Below are 19,593 nucleotides of genomic sequence, written 5' to 3' on the forward strand. Positions count from 1 at the left end.
TAATCATATCTGCAGATGTCAGACAATTGGGTGGAATAGCTAATACCCTGGAAACCAGAAACAAATTTCAAAAATAATCTAGCAGTATCACTTGAAGCGGTGGGCTGCAAACAACAACAAAAAAATTCAACAGGGATAAATGCAAAATATTGCACCTCAGAAAAAAGAAGCCAAACACACAGTTACAAAATGGGAGATACTTCAGGAGCAAGAAAGATCTTGGAATTCTGTAGATAACAGACTGAACATGCGCCGATAGTGTGATGTGGCTACAATAAAGGCCAATGCTATTTTAAGCTGGATCAATATTTATTTATTTATTTATTTATTTATTGGACTTATATACCGCCCCATAGCGCTACAAGCACTCTCCGGGCAGTTTACAATTTAATTATACAGGCTACACATTGCCCCCCCAGCAAGCTGGGTACTCATTTTACAGACCTCGGAAGGATAGAAGGCTGAGTCAACCTTGAGCCAGCTACCTGGGATTTGAACCCCAGGTCATGAGCACAGTTTTAGCTGCAGTACAGCGTTTTAACCACTGCACCACGAGGCTCAATAGAAGTATAGTCACCAAATCCTCCAGACACTAGTTCCCCCTCTATTCTGGCACTGGTTAGACCTCATCTTGAGGACTGTCCAACTTCTGGACACTTCACTTCAGTAAGGTCGCTGACAAATTGGAACAAATTCAGAGGAGGGCAACAGGGATAATTAGGGGACCAGAAACTAAGCCCTATGAGAAATGACTGAAAAAACTGGGCATGTTCAGCCTTGAGAAAAGAAGACTGAGGGTAGATGTGATAGTGCTTTTTCAAAGACTTGAAAGGCTTTCATTTAGAGGAGGAGAAGGACCTGTTGTCAATCAACCCAAAGTGCAGCATACGGAACCATGGGCTCATGATACAGGAAGACAGATTTTGGTTGAATATCAGGAAATCCGTCCTGTTAGAGCAGTAAGACAGTGGAACCAATGACCTTGAGAGATAGTCAGTGCTGGAGGCAGTCAAGAGAAATTTAGACAGCTACCAGCAGATATCCTTTGATTTGTATTCCTGCATTGAGAAGGAGGTTGGACTTGATCAGTGGCAAAGGGGGTTGGACTTGATCAGTGGCAAAGGGATTGCCAGGCTGTGGTTCCACAGAGCCTGAAAGAAACATGTGGGTCCCCTCAGGGTGGGGGCAAGGTGAAACTTCCTTTTCCCCACAAGCCATTAAAAATGTATTTCTTTACTAGCACACACTTATTTCAGTGCAGTGTCATGATGGATTAAGAGACAAGGGAACACATCCCAGCAACCGTTGGCATCAGCTGGAGTAGACCTATGGAAAGATCGCAAGCCATTTTCCTCTTTAACAGATCACCCACCTCTGAGATTTCATTGGGTCCTTGCCAGTTTTCCTCCACCCGTCAATGAAGTCTTTCCCACATATCTCATGGAGGTTTAGGGCTTTCCTTTGGATGGCACCCTTTTAAAAAAAAACAAATGCCTTATAAATACCGTATGCGGGAGAGTGTTGGGCTGAGAATGTAGAGGAGCTGGTCTGAATCCCATTTTGAGCTGCTTCATCCTTCTCACAGCTTGGAGATAGAACGAAAGGTGGACAGGCAGCCCTCATCAGCTTTTGGGAAGAGAAGTGTGCTGGAGGCAACAGATGGGCTTCTCAAATGCTGCTAAGAAGTGTTTTTCAATTTCAGACATGCACACCTGAGTTTCTCATGGTGGGATAATGAAGAGAATATAGATCACACACCTATATCACATTTTCAACCTACAATGTGAAGAAACCTCACATTGTGGGTTCAAAATGCAGCCGCCAGATTGCTGGCATCAGCTGCTCACAGGGACGACAATCACCCCACTTTGATCCTTTTAAATATTGGTATAGTTACCCTTGAGAGCTCTTATTATCTTTTAATGATGTAAGCAACCCCTGTTTCTTTTCTAAGGAGGAAATATTTAAAACAAAGAAATATAGCAGAAATATATAAGCAAGCTCTAATACATTGATGGAAATAGTAAAAAAAAAACAAAACACATAAAAATGGGAATCCAGACTTCACGCTTTGATTTCTCAGCCATGTTGTTATCTGCTCTTAATGGGTGATTCTGTTGTTTATTCGGTCAACTTTAAGCCATGTAAGGAAACATGGAGCTTGCCTGTCATTTCCTTGGGGTCTTCTCAAATCTTACTCCCATTGTAGGTGGGTCATATGGAGGGCATTTTCCCCATCCCCAAGGTCTTCAACATTTCCTATGCGCCCCACTGTTAAACCCGTTACACATACCACAGACGTAAAGAATTACTTCCAGGTGGGTTTTTTTTAATGTATCCTTAAATTTCTGCTCAGACTGAAGCTGTTCCCACATTTTTTTGCATTTCAAAGGTTTCCTCTTTGGGTAAATAGAAAGATGATTGCTTCTATAAAAGATCCACCTACGTTCCTTGTATTTATACAGCCTGTCCCCTGTATGACGTCTTTGATATCTACAGGTCAGAACTTCATTAGGATACCTGACTCCACATGAATCCTACAGAACTCTATAGACCTCCCAAGCAAGGAGATTCTACAATTCATCACTGCTGATACAACTGCAGAAAAACGGGGATTCTCAAAATGTGAATCTGCGGGGGTTTGGTATTCTCAGATATCTGGAGATGTGCAGTTCCTGTGGGTTTCAATAAAGACAACTGACCCACCGGGGTCCCGCCAAAAGCCCTCTCTGAGGGACTGGTCCATCTCGCCCTTTCTCTCTTCAGCTAGCTTGCCTCTCTCCTCCCTGATCTTTCTCCCCCACTCACTCACCTCTTTCTCTCCCCAATAGGAGGGTTCCTCCGGTCTTATTTCCCTCCAACTCCTTTCTGCCTCTTCGTAAGGTATCATCAAGTTCTCCAGCTGTTTGCTCCACGAATTTTCCATTCATATCCACTCCCATCCTTCTGTAATATCTTCTCCTCCTTTTGCCCTTCTACTTCTTCAGCTTTCGATGTCTCCCTTCTTGATTGCTCACCCTGATATATTTCTCTTCCCTCCTCCTACCTTTTTCTTTTTCTCTGGCAGCTCTGCTGCTCCTAAGGTTCCTTTACCCGGTGGATCCTTCCTTTCCTTTGATGGACCTTCTGCTTCCCTCACTGGAACTTCCACCTTAGACAACCCAGGCTCTTTATTTCCAGACTCTCCCATCCCTTCATTGGTCTCAACCTTTGATAGTTCATCCAGAACGATCTCTATCCTCTTGGTTTTCTCTGTGGCCCTTCTCATCTCTCTATCTTCCCATTCTCCCCATGGAGGTGTCACTTCTCTGAAGGGTCATATGTTGTCTCTGGGGCTCCGTGGGCTTCTCCCTCCTCTCCTCAGGAAAGGACAACAATCCAGTCATGATGGGTTCAGCCTGACTTTCTCCCTCATATAGACAACCAGTGACAAGGAGTTTGAAGCTCATCTGTATAGCTCTGAAGAAGTCTTTCATTGTTGCAATGATTTCAGGGAATTCCAAAACTTGTTAAATCTGTACAAGTTCATTTATTTACATCACCTCTAGATTCCATATTTAGATATACTAAATCCAAAATATGTAACACAGTCTTACAGGTGTGAGGAAAAAACTGTAGGTACAGATTTTCAAATCCAAACATCATACAGTTATACAAGAACTGCAGGCTCACTTAAAATACACCCTTGCACCCTGTAAAAAGATTCAATAAATTTAATTTAGATAAAGGGGAAAATTTAAGACATTTTTGATTTTAAATGCAAACACATTAAAACACTGGAGCTCATAATCTAGAAAGACAGAGAAGACATCTTCAGAACACTTCAATCTTCCTAAGAATACACAGATAAAATGGAAAAATAATTTTCAATGAAAAACACGCAAAAGTACTTAAACTTTAAAAGTAAATATATACAAAGTAAAAAAGCATTCTTTACTTTGAAAGTTTTTTTAAATAGAGAAAATTTTGTTCTCACCCAGCCGTGTCTAAAATCATTTGCTGACTGTCACTGCCTCACAGTTATCTTTCTGATCTTCCAAGGATTTTCACACAGCATCAGTTTCATGGTTCTGTTGTACTCCATGAAACAAAAAATCTACGGTTCTCTCTTTAAAATGCAATTACTATTATTATTTGAGGGTAAAGCCTTCTAAAACAAATGTCAGCTTTTCTCTCTTCACTACTTGCTTTTCTTTCATCAGTTAGCCACAGAACTTGCATCCTTTTCTTTTTACACTAATTTTAAAAAGCTTTCATTGTACAATATGTGCTTATTCTCATTTTTAGCACAAGTTTACACATCTATTTTCTGATAGCTCTCTGTTAATTAACGATAGAAGCAAAACACAAGTGCCATTTCAAAAGCACTTCATTTTCTCTTTTTTCCATTACATCAGCATTTGGTTGTTTAGTCTTTCCAGTGGAAACCAGCATAAAACTGAATGAGCTCCTTATGCCTTACCAACTGTGAATAAAGCTTTTTCCACATTTCATGCATTTCTATGGTTTCTCCCCAGTATGAGTTCTTTGATATGACCTCAGGCCACCACTGCAACTAAAGCTCTATCTATATTCCATGCATTTATGTGGTTTCTCCCCAGTGTGAGTTCTTTGATGTAACCTAAGTTCACCACTCTGACTAAAGCTCTTTCCACACTCCATGCATTTATAAGGTTTCTCCCCAATGTGAGATTTTTCATGTTTCCTAAGCGAATCACTACGACTAAAGCTCTTTCCACACTCCATGCATTTATAAGGTTTCTCCCCAATGTGAGTTTTGTCATGTTTCCTAAGTGAATCACTACGACTGAAGTTCTTTCCACATTCCATGCATTTATGTGGTTTTTCCCCAGTGTGAGTTCTTTGATGTAACCTAAGGTAATAACTCCGACTGAAGCTCTTTCCACATTCCATGCATTTATGTGGCTTCTCTGCAGTGTGAATTCTTTTATGTGACCAAAGGCCACAACTGTGACTAAAGCTCTTTCCACATTCCATGCATGTATACGATTTCTCTCCAGTGTGAGTTCTTTGATGTAACCTAAGATAACCACTGTGACTGAAGCTCGTCCCACATTCCATGCATTTATGTGGTTTCTCCCCAGTGTGAGTCCTTTGATGTAACCTAAGCTTATCACTTTGACTATAGCTTTTTCCACATTCCACACATTTATATGGTTTTTCCCCACTGTGAGTTCTTTCATGTGACCTCAGGCCACCACTCTGACTAAAGCTCTTTCCACACTCCATGCATTTATAAGGTTTCTCCCCAATGTGAGTTTTTTCATGGTTCCTAAGCACATCACTACGACTAAAGCTCTTTCCACATTCCATGCATGTATATGGTTTCTCTCCAGTGTGAGTTCTTTGATGTAACCTAAGGTGATAACTCCGACTGAAGGTCTGTCCACATTCCATACATGCATATAGTTTCTCCCCTGCAAATGTTCTTTGATGTCTACTGAGGTGACATGCATTGATCTGGTTCTCCCCAGTATGAGTTCTTTGATGTGACCTAAGGTGAGCACTCTGACTGAAGCTCTTTCCACATTCCATGCATTTATGTGGTTTTTCCCCACTGTGAGTTCTTTCATGTGACCTCAGGCCACCACTCTGACTAAAGCTCTTTCCACATTCTATGCATTTATATGGTTTCTCTCCAGTGTGAATTCGTTTATGTGACCAAAGGCCACCACCGCGGCTAAAGCTCTTTCCACAATCCATGCATTTATAAGGTTTCTCCCCAGTGTGAGTTCTTTCATGTGACCTAAGTATACTACTCCTCCTGAAGGTCTTTCCACATTCCATACATGCATATAGTTTCTCCCCTGCATGTGTTCTTTGATGTCTACTGAGATGACATGCATTGACGTGGTTTCTCCCCTGTGTCAGTCCTTTCATGTGAAGTCCATTCCTGGCCATTCCTAATTTCAGTTCTCTGTTTTCTTGCTTGATTGTGAGTTCCTGCCCTGGTTGCCCCAGATGTTGCTGGGCAATTCTTCTTCTCCTGGTCATCATCTGGTAGATTAGAAAACGAAGAGAAACAATCACTCCCAAAATCTGCAGGAATAAGGAATGATGTGTTTCGGGCTCTGCCTGAGTCATGGAGGAGAAAGGAAAGAGGCAAAAATGTGAGGGAAGAGAATCAGGGAGGGGATGAGGCTGGACCGGAGATTGTTCCTTTGGGCTTGAGGTTGGAAGACTCTCACTGAGGGCCCTTTTGGGGGGGGAATTGTCATGAAGGGAGGATCATTTCCACACCCAAAGAAGTACATCAGGTTCAAAGTATATTAACTTTTTCCCTTCTCAATTCCTCCCCAATGATTGTACTTCAGGGCAAGATGTCGACGTGTGAGCAGCTCTAGTCAGGAGCTCTGTAAGTTTTTTTTTGTTTTTGTTTTTTTGGACTTAGCTTATCTGGATTATCTTGACCTTCAAATTCTTTTGTTCAAGTTTCAACCTTGATATTCACGGCTTTCCCCCACAGCGGCTTCAATCTAGCGATTGTGAGTACTAATCACCTCTTTCAAAGACACAAACATTATGGGAAGGAAAAGGAATTTCTCCCAAGAGGAAGGGGGGAATGAAAAGCTGTCCTCGGTTTCCAAACATTCCAAGCTAGAAGATTTCTTTGCTCCATTAAAGAGGCAGAATAATGATGACTGTTCTGAAGCCTTTACTGGGGAAATTGGGTCGACTTTGTGGCTCTTATCACAGAGGAAATTGGGGGGGGATGCCATTTCCAACCCAACTGAATGAGGTAATTTTCCAGGAAGGACAAAACACATTGACCCATTATTAAAACAAACCTTCCTGATAGCTAAGACAGTTAAACAAATTTTCTCTCATCTGGATTTATTTATTTATTTATTTATTTATTTATTTATTTATTTATTTATTTATTTATTTATTTATTTATTTATTTATTTATTTATTTATTATAAAGCTACTCCAAGGGAGAGAGGGTACCCTTCCTAGAAATCCACAAGAACTCCTTCCAGTAAGCAAGGAGAACAGTCTCACCTCATGAAGGGCTCTCCACAAAGAACTCTCAACTCTCATTTGGGACTTCTGCTTCAACACCCATTTGGGACTTCTGCTTCTTTCTGATTGTCTTTTTGCTTACTTTTCCATCTTGATTAACATTAATATTGTCGATTTAAATGATTGTTTTTACTGTTTTCATGTATGATTTTGATGTGAGCCACCCTGAGTAGACGCAGTCTAGAAGGGCAGGATAAAAATCTAATAATAAATACATAAATAAATAAACAGCCACTAGGAAAGACCATTCCAACTTGATTTACGATCCAAAGAGCCTAGCAATCACAGTCTCCCCCTTCAAGGGGAAACTCAAAGATTGGTCCACAAAAAGGCAGAGCAGGCAATACCTAGCTTTTTTGCTTAGGAAGGACCCTATTGGCATTGACCTCCCAAAGATAGAGAGACTGCCTGGCACAAGGAGCCATGAACATTTTATCTTATATTTCTGTACCAAGAATATCCCACAGGGCTCTTTGTGCAAACCCTGGAGCAGGGTTCAGGGATTTTTTTTGCCTTTTTCCCCCTCCAAAAAAATTTATATACGCCGACATTATCTCCTTGATTTGAAGGGAAGGAAACCACACATTATTTGAATTAAAATATTATTGAATCTACACAGGCTGTGTACCGAATTAGCAGGATATATCGTCAGTATCAATGGCTGCCAGGCTATGTACAAAACTAGCAGAATGCAACAAATTTAATAAAGATGTGCACTATTTTTGCTGGAACACATTGCACTCTAGCCATGGGGTGGTATAGGAAGTAGTAAGGTGCCCAACGTGCCTGGCAAGTTGCATTAAATTTTTGCTAGCTTGCAGAGGATTTAATCATCATCAGTGGCTGCCAGAGTGGTGCTAGCAATGACATGCTTGCTAGAGACAGCCAACGCGCGGGGGGGGGGTGCTTTCTCTACCCACTTTATTCATTCTGTGTGTGGTGTACAAAAAGGAACAAACCAGGCTAAAAGTCATGTCACCCACCCTGGTGACACAGCCCAATATCAAAGCACCAGTGCCCTATTTTTTAATCATCATCAGTGGAAAACACAGCATTGGCCAGAGGGTTGGAAAAGATCTATCTATCTATCTATCTATCTATCTATCTATCTATCTATCTATCTATCTATCTATCTATCTATCTATCTATCTATCTATCTATCTATCTATCTATCTATCTATCTGATTTATATCCCGCCCATCTAGTATATTTATACCACTCTGAGCAGCTAAAAACAACATATATACATTAATCCATAAACATCAGCTATTAACAAAAACATACCAAAAAATGGGACGTGGTGGCGAAATGGGACGTGGTGGCACTGTGGGCTAAACCGCAGAAGCCTGTGCTGCAGGGTCAGAAGACCAAGCAATCGTAAGATCGAATCCACGCGACGGAGTGAGCGCCCGTTGCTTGTCCCAGCTCCCGCCAACCTAGCGGTTCGAAAGCATGCAAATGCGAGTAGATAAATAGGTACCATCTCGGTGGGAAGGTAAACAGCGTTCCGTGTCTAAATCACACTGGCCATGTGACCACGGAAAGATTGTCTTCGGACAAACGCTGGCTCTATGGCTTGAAGAGCAGGATGAGCGCCGCCCCCTAGAGTCGGACACGACTGGACAAAAATTGTCAAGGGGAACCTTTACCTTTACCTTACCAAAAAATAATAAAAGATAGGTAAATAAGGGAGAAAAATTAAATTATTTTAAATTAAATGCTGGCAGGAGGGAAGGCCTGGACGAAAAGCCATGTTTTGAGTTGAGTTTTAAATGTACCCAGCGTAGGGGCCGCTCGGATCTCAGGAGGGAGATTGTTCCAAAGGTGAGGAGCCACCGCCGAGAAGGCCTGGTTTCGTGTCCTCACACCAACACTTTTTGGGATCTTTTTTGCTGTCATGCTGAAGCATGCCTTTGGAACTGCAACAGAAGGTGTCTATCTCCGGACTAGATCAGATGGAAAGCTCTTTAATCTCTCTAGATTGAGAGCGAAGACCAAAGTCCAACTGAAATGCATGCGGGACTTCCTCTTTGCAGACGATGCAGCCATTGTTGCCCACTCTGCTGAAGACCTCCAACAACTCATGAATCGTTTCAGCAAGGCCTGCCAAGACTTTGGACTAACAATCAGCCTGAAGAAAACACAAGTCATGGGCCAGGGTGTGGACTCACCTCCCTCCATTACCATCTCCACACAAGAATTGGAGGTTGTTCATGACTTTGTGTACCTTGGCTCAACCATCTCTGACACCCTCTCTCTAGATGTCGAGCTGGATAAACGCATTGGGAAAGCAGCCACCATGTTCTCTAGACTCACAAAGAGAGTATGGCTCAATAAGAAACTGACAACACATACCAAGATCCAGGTCTATAGAGCCTGTGTCCTGAGCACACTCCTGTACTGCAGCGAGTCCTGGACCCTTTGTGCCCGCCAGGAGAGGAAGCTGAACACTTTCCATATGCGTTGCCTACGACGGATTTTTGGTATCACCTGGCAGGACAGAGTTCCAAATAGAGTAGTCCTAGAACGAGCTGGAATTTTCAGCATGTACACATTACTGAAACAGCGACGTCTACGCTGGCTTGGGCACGTTGTGAGAATGGCTGATGGTCGGATTCCAAAGGATCTCCTATATGGAGAATTAGTGCAGGGAAATCGCCCCAGAGGGAGACCACAGCTGTGATACAAGGATATCTGCAAGCGGGATCTGAAGGCCTTAGGAATAGACCTCAACAGATGGGAAACTCTGACATCTGATCGTTCAGCCTGGAGGCAGGCAGTACATCACGGCCTCTCCCAATTTGAAGAGACCCTTGTACAGCAGGCTGAGGCAAAGAGGAAGTCACAAAGGAAGCAAAACCAGGGAGCTGGACAGGGGACAGATTGGATTTGTCTCCAGTGTGGAAGGGATTGTCACTCTCGAATTGGCCTCCTCAGCCACACTAGACGCTGTTCCAAGTCCTCCATACAGAGCACGATACCATAGTCTTTCGAGACTGAAGGATGCCTACTACAATCAGTGCTGAGCCCAAGAGGCTCAAAGCAGGCCTGTGTACGTTGGTTTCCATCCCCTTAGGAGTGCGCTGTAGACACCTGCTCTCTTTGGAGCACTTGGCAATGACAATTTGCCTCAAATTTAAAGATCTAATGGTCTTGGTGGTTAATATCTATCTCAACCCCCAACAGGCAAAGGAACATATCAAGAGCACCTGGTCTACCTTGGAGGGCTATATAGACGATTTAATATTGGAAAGCCCTGTGGATGGGATTATAGGTAAAGGTTCCCCTGGACAAATATCCAGTCATGTCCGACTCTAGGGCATGGTGTTCATCCCCATTTCCAAGCTGAATAGCTAACATTTGTCTGAAGACAGTTTCCGTGGTCATATGGCCAGTGCGACTAGACATAGAATGCCATTAACTTTCCACCATGATGATACTTATTTATCTACTCACATTTGCATGCTTTTGAACTGCTAGGTTGGCAGGAGCTGGGACAAGCAACGGGTGCTCACTCCATCATGTGGATTCAATCTTATGACTGCTGGTCTTCTGACCTTGCAGCACAGAGGCTTCTGCGGTTTAACCTGCAGCGCCACCATGTCCCTTAGATGGGATTACACTGGGGGGGGGGGTGATTTCAATGTGAGAATCGGGCCAAAAGATTCCCCCTTAAACGAGGGGCCCGGAGCTGAACAGAGTTGTGGAGCTGATTACCCACGACTCTCCAGAGACAGCAAAGCAAATTTTGCTGGCTCCCAGCTAGCAGCAATGGCTAAGCGACTCAATCTCCAAATTTTGAATGGGTCTACCACGGGAGATTATCCTGGAGAGTTCACTTTCATGGTTGGTATAAGGTGCAGCACCATAGATTACCTTTGGGTCAGCCAAAACATATTACCACTAGTCACAAGCCTGATCGTGGATGGATGACGGATGGCATACAGGTAGGACAAGCTTATGCAATGCTTGTTAAACATGATCAATGGCCATATGTGCAGCGATAGGCTGTTCTGTGTATACAAGCAAGAAAGTCAGAACAGATCCTTTCCACTCACTTGTGAGTTTGCTGGCCATTTGCTTTACTTGAATATGTATATAATGTTGCTCTGAGATGTCTATGCCAAAGTATATGTTGCCATGTACATATATCTAACTAAGTCTAATACATAAATTGTATCAGAACTCTCTCCGTGCATTTTTTTCACGTTTGCGTCTTTACTCTGCTAATGAAGTGGGAGGATTGGAAGCAGCCAGTTAAGAGGCTCTCTGTAAACTTGTTGTCTTTAGTTCCAAGGTTTGTTTCCACAAACAGAGTGCTCTTACAAGCTTCATATCCAATCTGACTCCCAAGCTTTTGGAAAGGCAAGAGCCATATAAAGCCTCTGGATTTGGCCCCACACCAACACCATTTACGAATGCCAGTCAGAGGCCGGACAAAGATAAAATTAATTCCTTTAATTTGGAATCACTCCCTTGCTCGTCTCACATGGAGGAGACCCACCAGGTTGAGCACTATTTTCCTTTTAGGAAAAAAACTGAGCCAAAGAAGATGATGAGTAGCTTTGCCTTTTTCCTGTCCTGGTAGTAGTTGGCCATCATCTCCACGCAGAGACCCTCTCGTTTCCTTCTTTTTCCTTTTACTCCTATCAAGCCTAGGTTCGTGCTTTCAATTAGCAGACGGCCTATTTAGGAATGCCACCAAGAGGCCAAACACACATAGAATCATAGAACCATAGACTCATTGAAAAGTGAAGTTGGAAGGGTCCTTTAAGGCCATTAAGTCCAACCCCCGATCAACGCAGGAATACAGTCGAAGCATATCTGCCAGGTGATGATCTAAGCTCTTCTTGAGCGTTGGAGCACTCCAAAACAGTCAAAACATAAAACCCAGCACGGAGCTGGAGGCATAGCTCTGCCTCCCTTCCATCTGCTGACTTCTGTTTCAGGCTTGGGAATGAAGTCTTGAGGAGTCCGGGCAGAAATGTTCACCTCCCTTTCCTACATCATTTTTAAAATCCTTACTTTGCGTGACGAGGAGAAGAGCAGTGCGCCGTCCTCTACCGAAAGCAGATGCGTGGAGGGGATATTGATTGAATTGGATCAAGGGGAGGTAGTGAACAGAGTAGCTACAGAGGTGTGTTTAGTAGAGGAGAAAGGGGAGGAGTTGGATTTGATTGTGTGGGAAGATATAAAAGGGGACGAGAACACGCACGTTTTTAGTTTGATTGCGGACGGAAAACTGGGAGGCACAGTAAGTCGCAGGATTCAGACCGAACCTATGCGCGACTCCAGAGGCACTACAGGACTCTTGAATGATTTCCCTAACTTGCAGTTAGGAGGAGGACTATTGCCTGAACCGGAGCTAACCGGTGTGAAAGGATGTGTATTCAACCCCTTGGAATGGATCGTGACAGTATAGCCCGATACCAGTGTGGGGGCCGGAAGGTGATCCGTCCTGGTCTCTCTTTTGAGCAGAAACCAACTGAGGGGGACTGGGCTCGACACCCCTGTTGTGGGACGGTCTGTGTGGTACGGAGCACCCCTTTGAGGCCTCTGACAGACGGGGAACGCTTCAGCCTGGTTCCCTTTTAAAGGAGAACGAAGTAAATAATGGCACGCGAATCAAGAAGTATAAGCTTTTACAAGATAACAGTTTATTAGATCCGTTTGACTCCACTGAGCGTAGTGCTGTTGTTAATAATAAATCCATTAATGTTGAAAAGTTAGATCAGCCTCCGACTCTTTTTCCCGCCTTCAACACCCACGCGCCCCTGGTTGAAAAAGAACCTCATTACACTTTGGAATCACTCCTTTGCTCATGGAGAAGACCCACCAGCCAGCCTGTGGGGGTTTGTCAAGGCAACTTCAAGGTCAATCCATGGGTTAAAGAGCCCTGCGCCTCTGAAGATTAATAATCAGATCTTTCACTTGCTTTTCTATTTCCAGAGTTCCCCAAGGGAGCAGTGGCTTCTTCAGATCCTTCTTCAGAATCCCAAAAGGGGGAAGAATAGATTCACAAGAGCCCCATGAGAGAAAGGGGGCAAAAGGGTACCATCCTCTGCCCCAAGAAAGTGGAGGGAGCCCAAGCCAGTAATGAGGGGAAGAGGGACAAAGAAGAAAAGGGGGAAAAAACCCGTTGGACATGAGGGGAAGAGAAAAGGAAGGAGAGGAGGAGTAAGGACCAGGAGGGGAGAGAGAGAGATCGTATTTGTATTTCTTTGATTATTGTCTTTTTGTTTTTTATGTAAAAATATATATTATGCTAAAAAAGGATCTCAGTTCTAAAAAATTCCCATCCGTCCTGAATTCCACTCTCCTTTAGTGCCTCCGTCCATGGAATTTCAGCCAATAATTCCCTAAATTTACAAAATTTGGCTTTCTTGAAGTCTACAATGCAATGTGTGATTACACTCGGCTTCCCCTTCCCACTGTGTAACAAATTCCAAGAGAGGGTGGCCACTCCCACCTACGGCTCCCACCACTTCATCCTCATTAACAAGGATGAAATTCTCTGCAAGGCCAGAAAGGAATTTGTTGGACTTTGTGTTCTTGGCAGAGTCTAACAGCCAACGAATATCGGGATACAGTATATGAAATCTCCCACTACTTCTGCATCTTTCCCTTTTGAATGTGTGGCCGTCCGCTCCAGGAAGGCTTGGGACTATCTGTGCGTGGACCAATCCGGGGAGTGACAATTGCATCCAGGCAGGGACGCAGCTGCGCAATTTGTCTAAAAGGGAAGTGAGCTGATCAGACCTCAAGCAACATCTGGTTGTACATTGACAGTGTTGGGTCCAGAAGAACGCCCAGCGAGTGTTGGGAACCATGCAAATCACAGATATCAGGGACACCCAGTTGGAGGACCCCCGTCTTGTTTGGGATCAAACTTTAGTCTATTGTCCCTTTTATCCTCCCAAACAAGGAGAAGGTGGGAGCAGAAATGATGTTACCTGTTAATCAATTATCATCAGAGTCCGAAGTAGAAGTGGATGGTGCAAAGCAAAACCCCCAGTCTGGCTTGTCTGTTAAGGCAGTGGTCCCCAACCTTGGGCCTCCAGATGTTCTTGGACTTCAACTCCCAGAAATCCTGGCCAGCAGTGGTGGTGGTGAAGGCTTCTGGGGGTTGTAGTCCAAGAACATGTGGAGGCCCAAGGTTGGGGACCACTGTGTTAGGGGAAACAAGAAGGAAGACTTGAAGGGGAAACCCCACACCCCAAATCAGGATGACCAAGGTTTGCCTCTTTATCAACAGGACCTGCCTTTGGTGACCATGGGGTTTGGGGTGAGCAGGATTGAGAGACTTAAAATAAATAAATAAATGAATGAATGAATGAATGAATGAATGAATGAATGAATGAATGAATAAATAAATAAATAAATAAATAAAATGCAAAGAAATCCGAATCTCTAAACACCACCAAAGTGCACATGTTCAGACAGGCCATGTCGTATAGCAGAAGGAGTACCAATCTGGAAACCAGAAGGCTTTGATTCAAATCCCTGCTTGGAACTGAGAGGAGAGAGAGTATGTGGCAAGGCTATTTAAACCTTCTCTTGAAATCTCACGTACCTTGCAAAAGTTGGAGGGCTCTAGGGTTTGGTCCTTTGTTTTTGGTCCCAAAAACAGCAAAGAGAACTCGGCTCAGTCTCACCCCTGCCTAGAAGAAAAGGAAAAGATCAGCCTGGAGGCTTTATGTATAAAGCAAATCAAAAACATTTCCTTCTGGGATGTGCCTTTGTCATGTTTATATTCTATGGGTCTATATCCCCATTTTTCTCTCTTCTTCGGGAAGCAGAAGAAGAGGAACAGAAAGGCAGCCAACAAATAACCACAGGCAGGCAGGCAGTAGGTGCATTTCACGCTGGGCTCTAAGATACAAGCTGCCCGCATCCCAGTGAGGAGGGGGCAACAGCAGGAAACCAGAACCTCTGCTTTTCTACTTAAAAAGGGCCCAAGGTAGCTTACGTACATCATTAAAAGGCAACATTTAAAAGTTTAAAACCCCAAGTCTACAAACCTTTAAAAGAATCTACTCAATACTACACTAAACATGGTAAACAAAACCAACATCTAGAAAACACCAAAGCCACTGCGATGTAGTGGACTGAGAGTTGGACCGGGCCTTGCGAGATGTGGGTTCAAATCCCAGCAGCTACAGAAGCTGACTTGAAGTTTGGGAACAGGGGGAACCCCTCCTTGAGCAGCTCAAATACCAGAAGAGGCCTCTTATGAGTGCCAATGAAGTGCCATTTATAAAGTGTGTAGGGGCAGGACCTGGGTTCAAATGTCCTCTCAACCAAGGAAACTCATGGTGTAAATGTTGCCTCTTCCACTTTCTAGACCATGATATTGTCTGCAAGCCCAGAAAGGAATTTGTTGGACCTTGTGTTCTTGGCAGAGTCTAACAGCCAAGAAATATCGGGCTAGATGAAATCTCCAATTATTATTTTTGAATGTGTGGCCATCTGCTCCAGGAAGGCTTGAGACTATCTGCGCGTGGACCAATCCGGGCGTCCAGGCAGAGACGCAGTGGCGCAATTCGTCTAAGAGGGAAGTGAGCAGGTCAGACCACGGGCACCCTTTGATTCTCCACTGACAGTTTTGGCTCCAGAAGAATGCCAAGAGTGTGTTGGGAACCGCCCATATCACAGACATCAGGGGCTCCCAGTTGGAGGACCCCCTTCTTCTTTGGGTTCAGCCTCAGTCTATTGTATCTTTTATCCTCCCACTGAAGGAGAAGTTGGGAACAGAAATGACGTTACCTGTTAATCAGTTATCATCAGAGTGTGAGGTAAAGGTGGATGGTGCAAAGCAAAATACTCAGTCTGGATTGTCTGTTCAGGGGAAACAAGAAGGGAGCCTTGAAGGGGAACCCCCACACCCCAAATCAGGATGGCCAAGGTTTGCCTCTAGTCAAGAGGACCTGCCCTTCGTGAGCATGAGGTAGGGTTAAGCCGGATCGAGATTTTTTTCCTAAAAAAAATACACCTAAATAAGATACAAAGAAAACCTATACCCCAAAACACCAACACTTTGCACATGTTCCAAGAAGATGAGTGGTGTCGTGGATGGAGTACCAGACTGGAAACCAGGAGACCTGGATTCAAATTCCTGCTGGGCCAGGGAAACTGAGAGAAGAGAGTGTGTGGCAAGGCTAGTTAAGCCACCTCTTGAAATCTCACTTACCTTGAAAATGTTGGAGGGATCTGGGATTTGGTTATTGGCTTTTTGTGCCAAAAACAGCAAAGACAACTCAGCTCAGTCTCACCATTTCCTAAAAGAAAAGAAAAATGGAAAAGGTCAGCCTGGAGGCTTCATTGATACACCAAATAAAAATATATCCTTCTGGGATGTCCCTTTGTCATGTTTCTATTGAATTCTACATCCCCTCTTTCTTCTTCTGGCAGCAGAACAAGAGGGACAGAAAGGCAGCTGACAAAGAAACCGAAGGGAGGGAGGGAGGAAGCATCTCACGTTGGGCTCCCAGATAAAAGCTCAACTACCCCAGTGAGGAGGGGGCAACAGCAGGGAACCAGAGAGCAACAGGACATGCTTCCTGGTGACACATATGATGTAAGCAGCAGCAAACAATATTGTATTTGTCCCACTATTTATTTAAAATATTTCTCATTAAAAAGGAACCAAGGCAGAATAAGTACATCATTAAAAGGCAACGTTTAAAAGTTATTTTTTTATTTTTTTATTTATTAGACTTATATGCCACCCATCTAGACATTGTCTACTCTGGGCGGCTCACAACAGATAAAATAAAAACAAATTGACATATAAATACAATGTCACAACAATTTAACAATAAACTGACATGCAAGATGGAGAATCAAAGATAAGTTAAGTGGTGCCCGGAGGGAAGGACTGGCTAAATAGTCATGTTTTAAATTGGCTTTTGAAAAATACAAGTACAGTAGATATAGGTGAGAGGAGGCGTTCCATCAAGTATCGAGGTCCTAAACTGTTTAGGGATTTATGTGTCATCATTAACACTTTGAAATCAATGCGGAAGCGAATGGACAGCCAATGCAAGGCAGCCAGAGCGGGAGAGATATGCTGATGTTTTCTCACCCCACTAAGAAGTCTGGCTGCCATGTTCTGCACCATTTGTTGCTTCCTCATCAGTTTCAAAGGTAGTGCATTACAGTGATCTAATCTCGAGATTAAAAACCAGAGTGGTGAGGGCTCCGCCATCAAGATAGGAGGTAAAGACCACTGACGCCACCTGAGTTTCCACGGTGACCGTCGGATCCAGATGGACCGCCAAGCTGCGAACCTCACTCTTCGTGGTGAGAGTCACCCCCCCAAAAAAGAGGGAGTTTCCCAAACCACCAATAGAGGGGCCACCCACCCTCAGGACCTCCGTCTTGTCCGGGTTCAGCCTCAGCCCATTTTCCTGCATCTATTTCAGAACAGCCTCCAAACAGTGCTGAAGGGGCAGAACAGCATCCTCTGTGGTTGGAAAGAAGGAGATGTAGAGCTGAGTGTCATCAGCATACAGTTGCTGTACGTTAAGAACAGCAACTCTACAAACATGAAAAAGAATCAATCCAGACTACACTAAGAATGGTAAGAAAAATTCAACATCTAGAAAACACCAGAGCCCACGTGATGTCATGGACCGAGGGTTGGACCAGGCGCCTTGTTCTCACGGGACCATTCGTTATTTTTGTCACTTCAAGGATCCTAACGCAGGGCGTGTCTCCAAAGGAACTCCTCATTCTCCCTGCTCTCCATGTCAAGGGCCTCGTGTTGTGAGGTTGCCGACCCAAAGCGGGCACAGTTCAGATCTCGGGACTTTTCTCGTCTGCTGTCTTCCAACTCTGAACCTTGCTTAGACTTCGCTCTTCCCTTTGAGCTCACTGCCAACCTCACAGGGGATTAGAAAGGCGGCAACTGAGGGTGGGGGTCTTAGTGTCGGCTGCCCCTGTTGTAAAAGAAAGCCTTTCGCGACCACTTGGTCTGGAACGGACTCTTCAGAGCCATTCACTCCGTAAAAGACCTGCCAGGAGATGGAACGTCCCAGGAGAGGCCAGGTTGCCTTCCGGTCCTTCTTTCCTCCTGCCCTCCATGTGGAAGGACTGGAGCTCCTTCGGCCTCTTTCCAAAGCCCCCTTTACTCCACCCCATAGAGAGCCACGAATTGGGGGCAGGAAGGAGATTCCCTAGGGATAGGGAGCGAGGGGCAGGTCTTTTGCAGAGCCGATGGCCCTGAATTGTGCCTTCAGGACCCAAAGACCAGAATAGTTTTGGCCCTGCAGGAAAAACAGCTTCCAAGTGAAGCCCATTCCTGGGGAAATTTTTTTCCAGCCTCCGCTAGGAATCATCCCGAGGAGGAAAATCCACCGCCTTCTCTATCTTACCTGCCTTCCTTTCAGAAACAGACAATCTGTGTTCACAACCAACACAACAAGGAAGTTGGGGGGGGGAATCATCCCCTCTCCCCATCCTGCAGTTGCACACAGAAACAAACACACAGAAAAGAGCAAGAGGTGTGGAAGATGTTTCCCCTCAGAAGGAAGGTGACCCCCACCCTCGTAAGCCCCACTTCTCCTGCCCGCCCCTCCCAAGTCCTCCACCTCCTGCCTGCCCGCCCCATCGCAGCCCCCTTTGCCTCACCATCCCCACCTGGGACTTTTGTCCTTTTAAAGGAGGGGAGGGGGTTGTCCTTCGTCATTAGAAGGAACGGGGGGGGGAGGAGATGGGAGGCGAGTTACTTTCTCTCCCGTTCCTTTGTTTCCATCCACCGGATGCTCGCGGGACTCAAGGGAAGGCAGGGTCTCCTTAAAACCCCCCCCCCCGACACACACACATACACACACAGACAGACACAGACACAGACACAGCCGAAGGCTTAGGGCCTTGCAAGGGAGTTTGGTCTCCCTGCTCCTGGGGAGGGGGGAAATCTGGGCCCCGAGATCCTCCTCTCTCCCCTTCAGATCCCCCTTCCCCTTCCTCCCGAGGAGACCCAGAGGAAAAAAACTGTCCTGCACGAAGGCCGAGCAAGAGAAACACAATGGGGCGCCGCCGGAAATGCCGGGAGAATCACCCTCTCCTCCCCCCCCCCCGGGGACCAGCGGCGATCCGGCCATCTCTCTCTCTCACACACACACACACACACACTCACACACACACCTATCTGCCCCCCCTCCAGCGCCCACCTCCGTCCAGGTCCCGATCCGGGAGGCGCCCCAAAAGCCCCGCTTCTCTCCTCCAGGCGCCTTTCTTGGGCCGAAGGGGAAGAGGCAGGCGCAGCGACCTCGCTTCCGGCTCCCGTTCAAATGGCGTCCAGGGGAGGGGCTCTTCCTTCGCCTTCGTAGCTCTAGGTTCCTCCCCTCCCCCCCTCCTGCATGAACGGGGGGGGGGGGGGAAGAGGCAGAAACAAGGTGGGGGGGCGTTGAAGGCTCCAAAGAGGAAAATGGCGGGACTGCGGAGCTTCCTCCGGGCGGCCCAATTTCTTCCACTTCTGGTGGAAGGAAAGACTCAGACGAGACACAAGAGTCCCCGTCACCAGAGTCTCTTCACAAATATTTCAAG

At 45.1% G+C, this 19,593-nt stretch overlaps 1 protein-coding gene and 1 long non-coding RNA gene across 4 annotated transcripts in view; one reads left to right on the forward strand and one right to left on the reverse strand.

The window, feature by feature from the left end:
• The window catches only part of LOC140703761 (uncharacterized), a 343,653-nt gene that overhangs the window by 236,100 nt on the left and 87,960 nt on the right, over positions 1 to 19,593 (forward strand). The gene's annotated exons all lie outside the window — the stretch shown is intronic.
• LOC110069919 (uncharacterized) lies at positions 12,680 to 19,340 on the reverse strand. Of its 3 annotated transcripts, none has more exons than XR_013542565.1 (6): positions 19,218 to 19,340; positions 17,278 to 17,509; positions 16,235 to 16,322; positions 14,618 to 14,705; positions 13,998 to 14,069; positions 12,680 to 12,818 (listed from the first exon to the last, which is right to left on the reverse strand). It is a non-coding gene; the product is annotated as an uncharacterized LOC110069919 (long non-coding RNA). The 3 variants fall into 3 exon arrangements; XR_013542563.1 differs by having other exon boundaries at positions 12,680 to 13,777; XR_013542564.1 differs by lacking the exon at positions 13,998 to 14,069 and having other exon boundaries at positions 12,680 to 13,777.

Source organism: Pogona vitticeps, chromosome 2 (assembly GCF_051106095.1).
Source record: "Pogona vitticeps strain Pit_001003342236 chromosome 2, PviZW2.1, whole genome shotgun sequence".
In the NCBI taxonomy this organism is placed as follows: domain Eukaryota; kingdom Metazoa; phylum Chordata; class Lepidosauria; order Squamata; family Agamidae; genus Pogona; species Pogona vitticeps.